The sequence below is a fragment of the Vulpes lagopus genome, chromosome 13 (assembly GCF_018345385.1).
Source record: "Vulpes lagopus strain Blue_001 chromosome 13, ASM1834538v1, whole genome shotgun sequence".
In the NCBI taxonomy this organism is placed as follows: Eukaryota; Metazoa; Chordata; class Mammalia; order Carnivora; family Canidae; genus Vulpes; species Vulpes lagopus.
The window spans coordinates 51,235,470-51,249,519 of NC_054836.1; the positions used below are offsets into that span (position 1 = coordinate 51,235,470).

General features: G+C 42.2%; 1 pseudogene; it reads right to left on the reverse strand.

Moving 5' to 3' along the window:
• Positions 1-5,276: 5,276 nt before the first annotated feature.
• LOC121474579 lies at positions 5,277-13,652 on the reverse strand (annotated as a pseudogene).
• Positions 13,653-14,050: the final 398 nt, after the last annotated feature.

The following is a 14,050-nucleotide window of genomic DNA, read 5'->3' on the forward strand; positions in this document are numbered from 1 at the left end:
TCCTTCACACAAACACACATGCACTGGCACTCCAGTCCTCCCCGTCTCAACAAAGTTGGCTGATTTCCTCTTTATTGCAGTCAGAACTGAAATATAAAGACAACCCTATCTAGTGGCCAGTAGTCACTTGTTTGAAGTGAGCTTAAATAGAGTGCTTGTGATTGGACAAAGGGAGTATCTTTCCCAGTCTCTGGATCCTAAAAAGCTTATTCCTATGCCTTAGAGAGTCCGAATAGAATCTGCGAAAAGACAATCTAAAAGTATCTGAAGGTTTTTAGAATGTGGCACTAGGAATGCTCATTAGTTGAATTGCAAAAACCTCAATTTGGGCAAGACACAAAGAATCCATTGATTGGCAAATTTGCAAAATAAGAGTGGTCAGGTAGTCACCAAAACAAATCTTTAGGAAGAAACCAGCAAGTAAGTTTAATTTCTTTCTTTGACACACCAACAAAGGAGAAATGATAGATGATATATATCCAGACTTCAGTCAGGCTTTTGATATCATTTCACATGACATTTTTTTTCAACAAGCTGGTAATGCATAGCTTGGATCACAGTGCTGTCAAGTGGCTGAAGAGTCGCAATCAAAGAACAGCTATCAATGATTTCGTCTCATCCTGAGGACATTTGTCAAGTGGTGTCCATCCATAAGGGCTAGTTGTGGGCCGGAGTTATCCACAGGGTGATGGAAGTGTGTGTAAGTTCAATAAATTTGCTGATAACATCAATCTGGAGCAGCTTCTTACACTGGCAAGACAGGAACAGCTTTCAGTGACCTTGATTAAGTCGGGCTCGTAGAGTGGGACAAGCTCAAAGCCAGGATGCCAGGCCAAGACACAGTGGGCAGATTTTCTATGCAAGAGAGCTTATGGCATGTTGCAGCAAAATTCGACAGTGTTTTATTTCCAAAATTTTCTGAGGCACTATAATTAAGTAACAACTCTCCACGATGCCAAGTGGTTTAGAGCTACTTTTATTATACTAGTTTCCTGATTTGCAAAATGAAGACTCAGAGATATGTTTTGTGATATTCTTTTAGAATTTAAAAACCCCTGGAAAGTAGTGGATGCTAAATGTTAGTTCTCTTCTTCCTCCCTCTTTTCTCACTCTTGCTGTAGTGGGACTAGCACTGGGAAGGAAAAGCTCTGAATTCAATACAGAAATTCAAAAGGAAAAGGGAATCTTCCAAGAAACAAAAATAATAGCATTGGACCTTAAAGCATCCTCTGTTGGATCAAAACACTATCCTTTAATAATATTTTAATCAAGTGGAAAATTTTTGCAACGTTAATTAGCTAATGCAAAGATATAAAAATTTTTAAGAAATTGGCCATCAACCACTGGGAGAGTTAGAGAATTACTGCTTCTTTTACTTCATAAATCTTAGAAAAGATTAGTCCCATGCTGAACCCTTGCGCATCATTGGTGAGAATGTAAATGGGCACAACTACTGTATATTGGAAAACAGTTTGGAAGATATCTCAAAATATTAAAAATAAAAATACCATATGATCCAGTTATTCCAGTACAGGGAATTTATCCAAAGAAAACAAAAACACTAGCTCAAAAAGATATTTAATGCACCCTCATATTTATCCCAGCATTATTTACATTAGCCAAGATATGGAAACAACCCAAGTGTCCATCCATAGGTGAGTGGATAAAGATGTGGTATATGTACATAATGAAATGTTACTCCATCATAAAAGACAATGAGATCTTGCCATTTTCAACAGTATGGATGGACCTAGAGGGTATTATGCCAAGGAAAATAAGTCTGACTGAGAAAGACAAATATCATATGATTTCACATATGTGTGGAATCTAAAAAACAAAACAAATGAGCAAACAAAGAAACAGAAACGGACTCAAACACAAAGAACAAACTGGTGGTTGCCAGGGGACAGTGAGTGGGTGGGGGGGGATGGACGACATAGGTAAAAAGAAATAAGATATACAGAATCGCAGTCGTAGGGATTCCTGGGTGGCTGAGCGGTTGAGCATCTGCCTTTGGCTCACAGGGTCAAGGATCTAGTCCTGCACTGGGGCTCCCTGCGGGGGGCTTGCTTCTCCCTCTGCTTATGTCTCTGTGCCTCTCGTGAATAAATAAAAAAATCTTTAAAAAACAAAAAACAAAATTGCATTTGTAAAATAAATAATTCACAGAGATGAAAAATAGAGCATAGGGGATATAGTCAATAATATTGTAATAACATTGGATGGTGACAGATGGTGAGAACACTTATTGTGGTGAGCACTGCATAATGTACAGAATTGCTGAATCACCATAATGTACATTTGAAACTAATATAACATTGTATGTCAACTGTAATTAAACAAAAAGGATTAGTTCCAATGTACATGGTGGGTACTTAGTAGATGCTTGTTGTATTTGCCTTGTATATTGTCAGAAGGAATGAATTTTTTATTGAAATGTAATTGATATCCAATATTCTGTTATGTTCATGTGTACAACATAGTGATTTGACATTTGTATCCATTGCAAACTGATCACCACAGTAAGTCTAGTTACCATCTGCCGCCATGGAAAATTTATACGGTATTATTGACTGTATTTCCCCATGACCTATTTATAACTAGAAGTTTGTATCTCTTGATCCCCTTCACCCATTTCCCTTACCTCCATACCCAGGAAGGAGTTTTTAATAATAATTTTAAAGCAGGTATTCTTAACCCCTTTGGGATTAGATCCTGAGAACAAGGAAGGAGTAATAAGAGCCAGTGCAATAACTAAAACACAGTTTTATTAGTAAGTTCTTATCCAAGCCTACATACATATCCAAGTCAAGGTCAGTCTTAAGTTGTACTCCATTAGTAATGTAGCTGAACAGCTCCTGGCTCCTGGAGCAATGGAGTGACAGGTTAAGCAATGAGATCGCTGGCAGGTGTTCTTGGTCAATCTCTTTCAAAAACTCAAAGATGTCCTCAGTTGTAAATATCTTCTGCTTACAGAGGATAAGATAGAAAGTCTCCCACTTGCAATTCCTTAAACTCAACTGAAGAAAATAGAGAACCACTGTCAGGAAAGAGAGTTTCTGGCATTTAACATCCCTTCCCCTATCTTCACTCGTGGCTTTTATTTCATGAAAGAAACTGGCCAGTCAAAAGAGCTTCTCCATATTTCCATCACTAAATATACAAACTTATTTGCATCTGTATCTCAGACTTGGCCCTTTTTCCTATCAAATTCAACTTTGTGCACTGATTCTGTTCCCTCCCACCCCGCCTTATCAGTTGCTACCCCTCCTTCCCCTTCCTGGGATCATTCCCATTAGGGTACATGCATGTTAGCAAATCTCTAACCTAATAAAAAATTAAAAATCCCCAAATATTTTTAAAACCCTTCCCTACATCCCTTTCTAGCCAAAAGGTCACTCCTCGCTGCCTTTTACCTCAAACTGAAAAGAATTGCCAGGAAACAAAAGCAAAAAGGAGCTATTAGGACTTAATCAGGATAAAAAGCTTCTGCACAGCAAAAGAAACAGTCAACAAAACTAAAAGACAACCTGCAGAATGGGAGAAGATATTTGCAAATGACCTATCAGATAAAGGGCTAGTATCCATGATCTATAAAGAACTTATTAAACTCAATACCCAAGAAACAAACAGTCCAATCATGACATGGGCAGAAGACATGAACAGAGATTTCTCCAAAGAAGCCCTACACATGGCCAACAAGCACATGAGAAAATGTTCCGCATCCCTTGCCATCAGGGAAATACAAATCAAAACCACAATGAGATACCACTTCACACCAGTGAGAATGGGGAAAATTAATAAGACAGGAAACAAACAATGTTGGAGAGGATGTGGAAAAAGGGGAGCCCTCCTGCACTGTTGGTGGGAATGCAAACTGGCGCAGCCACTCTGGAAAACTGTGTGGAGGTTCCTCAAAGAGTTAAAAATAGACTTGCCCTACGACCCAGCAATTGCCCTGCTGGGGATTTACCCCAAAGATACAGATGCAGTGAAATGGCAGGACACCTGCACCCCAATGTTCATAGCAGCAATGTCTACAATAGCCAAACAGAAGGAGCCTCGGTGTCCTTTGACAGATGAATGGATAAAGAAGATGTGGTCTGTATATACAATGGAATATTCCTCAGCCATCAGAATGGATGAACACCTCCCATTTGCTTCAACATGGATGGAACTGGAGGTATTATGCTGAGTGAAGTAAGTCAATTGGAGAAGGACAATCATCATATGGTTTCACTCATATGGGGAATATAAGAAATAGTGAAGGGGATTATAAGGGAAAGGAGGGGAACTGAGTGGGAAAAATTAGAGAGGGTGACAAAACATGAGAGACTCCTAACTCTGGGAAATGAACAAAGGGTAGTGGGAGGGGAGGCGGGTGAGGGGATGGGGTAACTGGACGATGGACACTGAGAAGGGCACTTGATGGGATGCACACTGGATGGTTTGTTTTTTTTTTTAAGACAGCCAACATGCCAGCTGCTTTATTTTTGTTGAGAAGAACATTATCATAAAGGCAGCCTGTTTGCTGTAAAATAAGCCACTACACTGGACACTGGGCCTGCCTTTTCAGCACTTGGAGGTTTAGAGTCTGGCCCGAGCCCATCTCCCTCCGTACATTAAGAAGGGAGTACTATACAGCCTTGCCCCCATGGCCACACAGTGACACTTCGCTGTCCCCGCCACAATTAGGAATCTGCTGGCATTGGGGAAATTAAAAGACGTTTTTAAAGTAAGAGAACTGAGCACATTTATAAGAGTATAATAGTTTGGACCAGAAATCTGTTAACCTCTATTTAGAACAGACACAGACTGTGCGGCAGATGAAGGTTTAGACGCTGGATTGTGGAGATGCTTTGTTTACCTGGAGTTAGGAGGCAACGGCACCATGGGGGCTTTGGAAGCCCTTAAGTTCTCGACCAAAATAGGGGAGGGCAATTTCCTGCCATCCAAGCAACTAAATGGTAAAAGCCTTAAGGCTTAACAACAACAAAAACCCACACACAACTTTTTGCACTTTCTTTTTCCCTGTAAAAACACAACTGGCAGCACAGTAAGACAGCTGTCCGTTCTGATGGTTTTATACCTGCTCCAAATAGCCACAGACACGGTACTTTTTCAACCTTTGCCCACCGGTGCCAGGGACAGAGGTTCCCACAATTCGGGGCGACTGGCCTCACTACCCAGCCTGGGCAGCATATTAGCCCGTGACTCAGTTTCCTGTTCTCCAGTCACCCCAGGGCCTGCCAACTGGCCGTGAACGGGCTCAGCCTCTAGGCCTCTGTGACAGTCAGGTCCCTGGTGACCTAGAAAATGGCAAGGAGAGCTCTCAGCTGAATCTTCTCCTGGGTACCAACAGAAAGTCTGTACTCTGTGTCTGCCTTTTTGGTCAGTAAATGTGCTTGAAGCGAAGGTGGGAAGTCAACTCTGTGGACAAACAAGTTCTTTCTGTCAACTACCATGTAGCACCAAACCCCTCAGTGTTTTGAACTCCGTAACATTTCTGTAGGCTGTGGTGAAGCCTGGCTTCATGGTGCAGGCCAGGATGTCAGCAATGCCTGACCTGAGAGGGTGCCCGGTTCAGGGGTCCACCGTTTCCTCTGTCACCTTCCTGAAGGCCATATGGGTGCTCCGCAACATGGTTAGAGGCCTCCGCATAGCTCTGCTGGAAAGGGTCACCCGTGCTTTCATCCCGTCCTCACCGAGGCCCACTTTCTACTCCCCTACCACGTGTTCCGGGTGGGGAGCCATGAGCTCGGGGGCTAGGGGACCGCATGGAATCTCTGCACCGGGCGGCAAGGCCCGGATGATCTTTGACAGTCATCGCCCCTGAGGCCGAGCGAGTATTCTTGGTGAACTTCTCCAGCACTCTCCTCGAGGCATTCCAGTATTTTTGTCTACACTTCCTTTCCTCTAAGTCATTCTCGCCTGGACTACAATTACACTTTTGTTTCCTCTGTTGTACCCAAATTCCTATTAGCAAGATTATAATAAACCTCCACATAGATAGACCCAATGATGAATGCCCAGTCCTCATTTTAATTGACCTGTTTTGATCACTCCCCCTTTATCTGAAACACTTCCTTCAAGATCCCACTTTCTTTGGATTTTTCTTCTACATCCCTGCTCCCCCTCCTCAGGCTCTTTGACTCCATGCAACTACTTTCCTGACCTCTAAACACTGGAGTGCCCCGAGACTATGTCCTCAGACTTCTTTTCAATTTTTGTTGGGGTCTACAGAGTCAAGTCACGGAAACTCCTCTGGCTTCATTTCCTACACAATCTTTTGCTCACGTCTCTCGAGACATACTGCCCTCTTTGTGTTCCTCTAGTACCATGAACTCATTCCTGCCCCATAGCCTGGGCCCTTGCTACTCCCAGTGCCTGGAACCCTTCCTACTCACAAATCTGCATGACTCTCTCTTTCATTACATTTAGGTCTTTGCTGAAATGTCACTGACTCCAAGCACCCTATGTGAAATCACATGAACACAATTATCTCATCACTCTCCACCCTAAAGTAGGGTGATTATTTTCGTTCCTTTGCACTCATCACCATCAGACTAATATAAATTTATTTGTTGTCTATCCCCGTCCACTAGGATACAAACTCCATGAAAACAGGAATTTTTGTCTCTGTAATTCACTGCTTTATCCCCAGCACTTAGAACAGTGTTTCACATAAAATAGGTGCCCCCTTCCTCCAAATATTTGTTGCATAAGTACTGCCTGGTGTGATTGCTCAGAACTACAACCTTTGCTTCAGGAGATTGAGCTAGGATTACTTGGAATGATTTAAAAAATCAATCTGCAACATCCACATTTTTCTCTAGAATAATCCTGCAAGTGTGAATACTTGGCAAAGACTTTTTAAGACTTTTTTTTTGTTATGGATATTACACCTAACCTATAATTTGGTAGTATATTAGGTAGGGCTCTCCAAAGAAACAGAACCAATAGCATAGAGAGAGATAGAGACAGAAAGATAATTTATTTTAAGGAATTGACTCATGTGATTATAAAGGCTTGGCAAGACCAAAATCTGATGGGTAAAGTTGGTGGGCTGAACACTCAGGGAAGAGTTATAGTTTGAGTCCAAAGACAGAATTCTTTCTTGCTAGGGTGAGAGGTCAGCCTTTGTTCTATTAAGTTTTTCATCTGATTGCATGAGGCTTTCCCACACTATGGAGGGTAATGTGCTTTATTCAAAGTCTACCAGTTTAAATGTTAATCTCACCCAAAAGATACCTGCACAGAAACATCCAGAATAAATGTTTAACCAAAATGTAAACACTGTGGCCTAGTAAAGCCAATACATAAAATTAGACATTAGGTTATTTCAAATATAAATTTTTTGAATTTGCTTGCTTTGTCCCTGCACTTATCTATAAACTCCCTGGGTACATTGGTTTTCAGGAAAGCAGGTGATTGATAAATATCTTGTTGTTATGTTGTTTTTGTTTGTTTGTTGTTTTAAGTAGACTCCATACCCAGCGTGGAGACCAATATGGGGCCTGACCCTGAGATCAAGACCCGAGCCGAGATCAGGAGTGAGATATTTAACCGACTAAGCCATCCAGGTGCCCCCCATGATTGATAAATATGAGGTGACTTTCATATAATGAAGCCAAGGCAACATAATGAATGAAAATCAAAAATTTACTTTCACCTTTAAAGGTCTCCATTATGTTGGAGAAACTGTCCTGTTAAATTGCTCAGTTACTTTTATAAAAAAGGTCACTGTCGATTTTTATATCCTTTACACAAGCTAAGAGATAAGTATAGAAAGTCCTCCAAACAACCACTTCCACTGGAGGTGGCCTAACAGAATCTGGGTTCTTTGATGGACAACGACCTAGAATATCATTGTTACATAAGGCTTTTCTTGGCTTGGAGAGACATGTGAAGCCGCCATAAGCCCTGGGTAAAAATCTTAAGCTCTACAAAAAGTTGGCAAAGAGACTATGATCATTACAAATTGTAAAATTTTAGCAACTGTTGTGATCAATGCAAACCACATGGGTTTAGAGATCATTGTAAAGCCTGTAGATGCCCAAAATGAGAGGGTGTGTGTGGGTCTATGGGTGTATATGGTGGGCATGTGCCTTTCTATTTTTTTGACAACAGTGCTCTTGAGCATTGATGTCATCTAGCATTTTGTAGTTAACCCCTAAATGGTGAGATATCACAGGATAAGGCAATGGCTTGTAGTCATTTCATATGCCAGCATAGATTTGGAACTCAATAAATGCTTGACTGTGAATGACTAACTAACCAAATAAGACATTTTAAAGTCTTCATGTGGTTAAGTCCAACGCCATGAACTGCATTTTCTCAGTAGTTGATACAGTGTTTTAGCAATGGCTGTCTTTTGTCAAGGCAAAAAATTTTGACTAACCTTTTAATGGACTAGAAGCTCTTACTTTGCTTTTTGTATAGATTTAGCAAGAACTATTGAAATATGGGGTCAAGAAAACACTAACAGTAAAAATATAGCTATTCTAACAGATTGACACCAGGAGCTCTAATTTCATATTTCTATTTTTTCACTGGGATCCCTGACAAATTCAGTTATCAGCTGAGGTGATCCTGCCCTTTCAGATTTAAATAAAGTTGGTTTAAATTCTTTGTTTTCTGTCCTGTGGTAAGTCTAACAACACTGTCCCTGATACTTGCACAAAGGCCTTCAGGATCATGTTTCTATAATTATATCTGCTCTGAGTTCCCACTTCTGCTGACCTTCTAGTGTCCTTTGGTCTGGCCTCCCTGCCCCCACTCTTGTACTAACCCAGATGTGGACTGGAGCCCCATTTTCTTCTTGAGAAAATCACACAGATGAGACATTTGAGCGTGTAGCAGGCTTTACCAAATATATTGGGAAACAGAGGTTAAATCACAGCAAGGTGAACAACTTAAATTTTATATAGCTTGAACCACTCATTGTGGATTTTCCCCTAGTACCTCCCACCCACACCCATGCTCCCTTTCATTCTCTTAGATAGTCTGAAACCAACAACAGCAAGACTGCCTAAAGGGTCTGATGCTGGCTGTTATAAGTTTTTTCATCCATATCTGGAAAGGTGACATGGGAAACTCCAGTTCTCTGTCTCTGTCTCTCTCTCAACTTGGATCAGCATGTGCCAAAATACTGATGGACTTCTTGCAGTTTTTGCAATTTTATCCTTTTCCTGATTCCATGACAAACATCACTTTTTAAAAAATCACCTTTTAAAAGTTGAATGTCCTTTTAAAAATTCTACATTTATATTCTTATAGCTGTAAGTAGATCATGGTGTAAACTTTTTGTAAGCTGAGAAGCAGTTAGAGAGTCTGAACTGATTTATAGACACTTTTATTTCCTAAATATTACCTAATCTACTGTAACAGTTCTCTGCTTACATTATTTAAATTGTTCTATATCCAGAAAACTAGAAAGCAGAGACTCAGTGTCATACTGGAAAATTCCAGAAATATCAAATTATAAAGTAAATATACTTGGATTTGTACCTCCCTCAGTACATGAGGACTATTTGGGTGGTACCTTGAACAGCATTATTAACAGTTAGTTATGGGTAAATCCAAAGACCTTGGTTTAATGGTTGCTCAAAATAAAACTTTTTCATTGGAGCCAAAAGTACATTTTAAGAAGTAATGTGGTGGAACATTTGGATCCAGATGGAGCTTTCGGTTCCTCAGAGAATTCATTTCCTTTATTTTGACAAAAATATACTTAAATGTTCACTGTGTGCCAAACACTGTGTTAAGTTAAGCTGTATATGAATTAAATAATTTAGTTGTCGCCACCAGCATAGGGGTAGCTATTTTTATCTCCATCTTATATATGAAAATGCTGAGGTTCGAGAAGGTTGAGTAACTTGGCCAAGATCACAAGATGCTGACACATCCAGGTGTATCAGACAGGGTGCTGGCAAGAGATGGTTGGCATGTAGAAATAAGATAATTGAGGAGAGTTTAATAAAGGAAGTGTTAGTCGGGGTGTGGGCAGGAGTAAGCAGGACCAGCAAGGAATGGTGAGCCATACATGGGCTAAAAACAGTGGAGGCCATTACAACCTCTAGACCTCCAGGACCAAGGGGAAGGAGTGCTCACCAGAATTCAGAGAGACCTGTAGCCGCAGGAGAGGGAATAGCCAAGAGAAGCTGTAATCTGAGGTAGAAGAAAGCAGGCACTGCCAAACTGGGGCCCAAAGGGATTGGGATTGACCGAATCAATTCCTCATCATACCCCCTGATCTGCTAGTGCAGGGTATTGACCAAAGTCAACCTTTAGGCAGAGGTCAAAGGCACCTGAGTGGTACAGTTCATAAAGATGAGTCTCCTCGAAGAGTAGAAACATAATCAATGTGAATTCTTCTTCCCCTTGGATGGTAGATCATGAGTTTCCCATCACATGATCTAAATTCCCAGGTTGTGGGTGTCTGGGTGGTTTGGCAGTTGAGTGTCTGCCTTCAGCTCAGGGCATGATCCCAAAGTCCCAGGATCGAGTCCCACATTGGGCTCCCTGCATGGAGCCTGCTTCTCCCTCTGCCTGTGTCTCTGCCTCTCCCTCTCTCTCTCTCTCTGTCTCTCATGAATAAATAAATCTTTACAAAAAAAGAAAATTTCCAAGTTGCAATGATTGAAGGGCCACAGCCTTCTCATCAAAGCAACAGGGCTGTGCATGATTTGGAATGTAAATCTCTGAATTGTAACAGCTGATGGGAATCCATGTCAGTAATTTCCCAAGATTTCCATTATCTGTGTTTTGTTAAAACAGAAGCACCAAGAGATCGTCCTCTGGTGATATGGACTGGATGTTTGTGTGCCCCCAGATTCATACATTGAAATCCTAATCACCAACGAGATGGTATTAAGAGGGGGGCCTTTGGGAGGTAATGGGGTCACGAGGGTGGGGACTTCAGGAATGGGCTTGGTACCTTTATAAAAAAAAAGAAACATGAGAACCCTTGCTTCTTCTCATTGTGCTCTCCATCATGTGAGGATACGGTAAAAAATTGACAGTCTGAACAAAAAAAAAAAAAAAAGAAAGAAAGAAAAGAAAAAAGAAATTGACAGTCTGTAACTTGGAAGAGGGCCTTCACTAGAACCTGATCCGGCTGCCAGCATTCTCTCAGACTTCCAGCTTCCAGAACTGTGAGAAGTGGGTTTCTGCTATTTATAAGCCACCCTGTCTATGGTGCTTTATTACAGCGGCCCAAGCTAAGACACACAGAGTCTACCACGAGCCGGGCATACTTCTGTGCAGAAGCCTACGGTGGCAAAACCATAGCCCCTACAGATGCTCACCTCCTAATCCCCAGAACTTGTGAACGTATCCTGCGTGGCAGTAGGGACTTTGCAGAGATGGTGAAAGTTAAGGATCTGGAGATGCGGAGATTAGCCTGAATTATCTAGGTCCAGTTGTGAGTTGAATCCAATCTACTCACAGGAGTGCTTAAAAGCAGAAAAGCATCCTCAGCTTCAGATGACCAGTTACATGGCAGCATTAAAGGGACTTGAGTTCCTCTCACTGGCTTTGAACGTGAAGTAGGCCACGAGCTCAGGAACATGAACGACCTCTGCGAGCCAGAAAAGGTAAGAAAACAGGTTCCTCCCTGGAGCCTCCAAAAAGAAATGCTGCCCTGCCAACACCTTGACTCCAGCCCCGTAACTGTATCCGAATTCTGACCTACAGAATTATAAGATAATAAGTTTGGAACATTTTAAGTTGCTGAAGCCGTTTGTTAGATCGGAAAGAGAAAACTAAGACAAGGCCATGATCTTTTTGGTTCAGGGTAGAAAGAGAGCCTCTCAGTATATGCGTTTCTGGATGTTTGATGATTGACCTCAAATGTTTAACAGGCTGCAAACGTCAATCTGTAAGCAGGGCGTCTCTACAAGCTCTGGGCTCGGAGCCGTATTCAGTTACATGCTGGTGTTACGTAAGAAGAGGCTGCTGCTTCGTGCTGTTGGTGCTGTTTTTCACACTGTCATTTTATTTGGGGGAAGGGGGGTGTAGAGGGAGAGGGAGAGCGAGAATCTTAAGCAGGCTCTGCACACGAGGGCTTGATCTCACATCCCTGAGATCGTGACCTCAGCTGAAATCAAGAGTCGGACACTTAACCCACTGTTAACAGGCGCCCCTTCCCACTGTTGTTTTACAAGATCTCTCTGCCTCCTCGTTAGAAAAAGCTTTGTTTGGCCAGTCGTGAAATAGGGTGGTGTAGCCTTTGAAACATGGTCCCAGAGCCAGTAGCCCAACTGGAGGCCTTGTGCGAGTGGAAGAGTGAAAACTTCTTAAAAATCCACTAAGTCATGGGGATCCCTGGGTGGCTCAGCAGTTGAGCGCCCACCTTTGGCCCAGGGTGTGATCCTGGAGTCCCGGGATCGAGTCCCACGTCAGGCTGCCAGCATGGAGCCTGCTTCTCCCTCTGCCTGTGTCTCTGCCTCTCTCTCTGTGTCTCTCTGAATAAAGAAAAAAAAATCTTAAAAAAAAATCGCTAAGTCAGCCACAGGGCCTTCAGTACAGCGGACACCATTTCTGCCCCAAAGTCATTGCTTCTGTTGCACACACGAATGTTTGCAAAGTTTCTGACTTGTGTTCACCGTGGAAGTTCTAAAACACTCAAGCTCCTCAAGTACCAGATGACTCCAATGGCTTCGTGTAGCTGCACACGAAGCGCATACTGAGTTGTGTACACGCACGCCCCCTGTACCCGATGGGTAACAATAATAAGGATGAGAGGGGTTCAGGGAAGAGGTGAGCTGTCCAGGTAACTCACCTGAATTCTCCATCTGTGAGCCCAGCGCTCGGGCCCTCAAGTGTGCTGAGAGGTAACAGCGCAAGAAAGACTTTCTGGTGCTTTGGCAACTGTGGAGCCTTAAAGGCTAATTCACTCCACAGAACAAAGCTGATTTTCCAGATGCTTCCCCTGTGTTGTAAGTGGCACCACCTAAGGAGCCCGAGAATCTACCTTTATACGAAGGCTTCCTTTGTTATTTTTGCTTCAGACATGATTTCTGACTTTGAAGTCCCAGGATTTTTAGATGAAAAGAGTTGTAGAGTGAGCTAAGGGAGGGCCCTATGCGCCAACGCCTATTTGCAATCTGCCTGTTTGCAATCTCGCGGGGTGCCCACATGCAGAGTGGCTGATTAGACAAAGGCCGTGGAAAGAAAACAAGAAAGTGAGCTGCATTGGGATGGGGGATTTTGAGTTTCACCACGGTTGACACTTATTTTTTACTTGCGATGAGTTTCCCAAGACAGAGGAAGGGTGTCTCCCCACCACCACCCCACCACCCCACCACCCCAGCACTGTAGCACACCCCGCAGGGCAAAGTGCAGGAGTCGCCTGCAGAGGAGCCCAGCAGAGAAACCTGTCAACTACTGCTGATTTTCTCTACAAAAAGGCTGTGTTTGTATTTCATCTCTTCATCCTTCCAAAAAGTTTTGGCCCTAAGTATCCTTTTTGCAACTTTGGCAGGTAAACTGGAGACCACCTAATGCTTAAGGCAAGTATTTCTGTCCTAGCTCCAAAGAGTGGATTCTGTTAACATCTCTCAGAAAGTTTATTTACACAGGTTCACACCTGTTGATGATTTTTCTCACACCTTTGGGTAGATAGCAGAAATGTGCTTGTGCTTCTGCATGTTCGAGTAGATAGAGTAGAAATCACATATGTCATGTCTCTGGTCTTAAAAATAATCACTGCGTTTCTGGAAAGATTAAGTGTACTTTAAAAAAAAACTACTTACTTTGAAATAGTTACTGAAGACTCACAGGAAGTTATAAAAATGGTAGTCTGGTATATCCTTTCCCCTTCCTCTGTAGCTGTAGTGGAATACCAACACCAGGAAACTGACATTGGTGGGATACCATTAACTAGGCTATAGGTGTCCGTTTTGTTCTGTGAACTAAGAAAAAAATGTGTTGGTCTCTGTCCCCAGTTCCTGACCCAGATCGCAAAAAAAAAAAAAAAAAAAAAAAAAAAAAAACCCTTGTCATTTCATGGTAAGAGTAAAGTAAAAGAGGTGCCAGGAGCATCCTT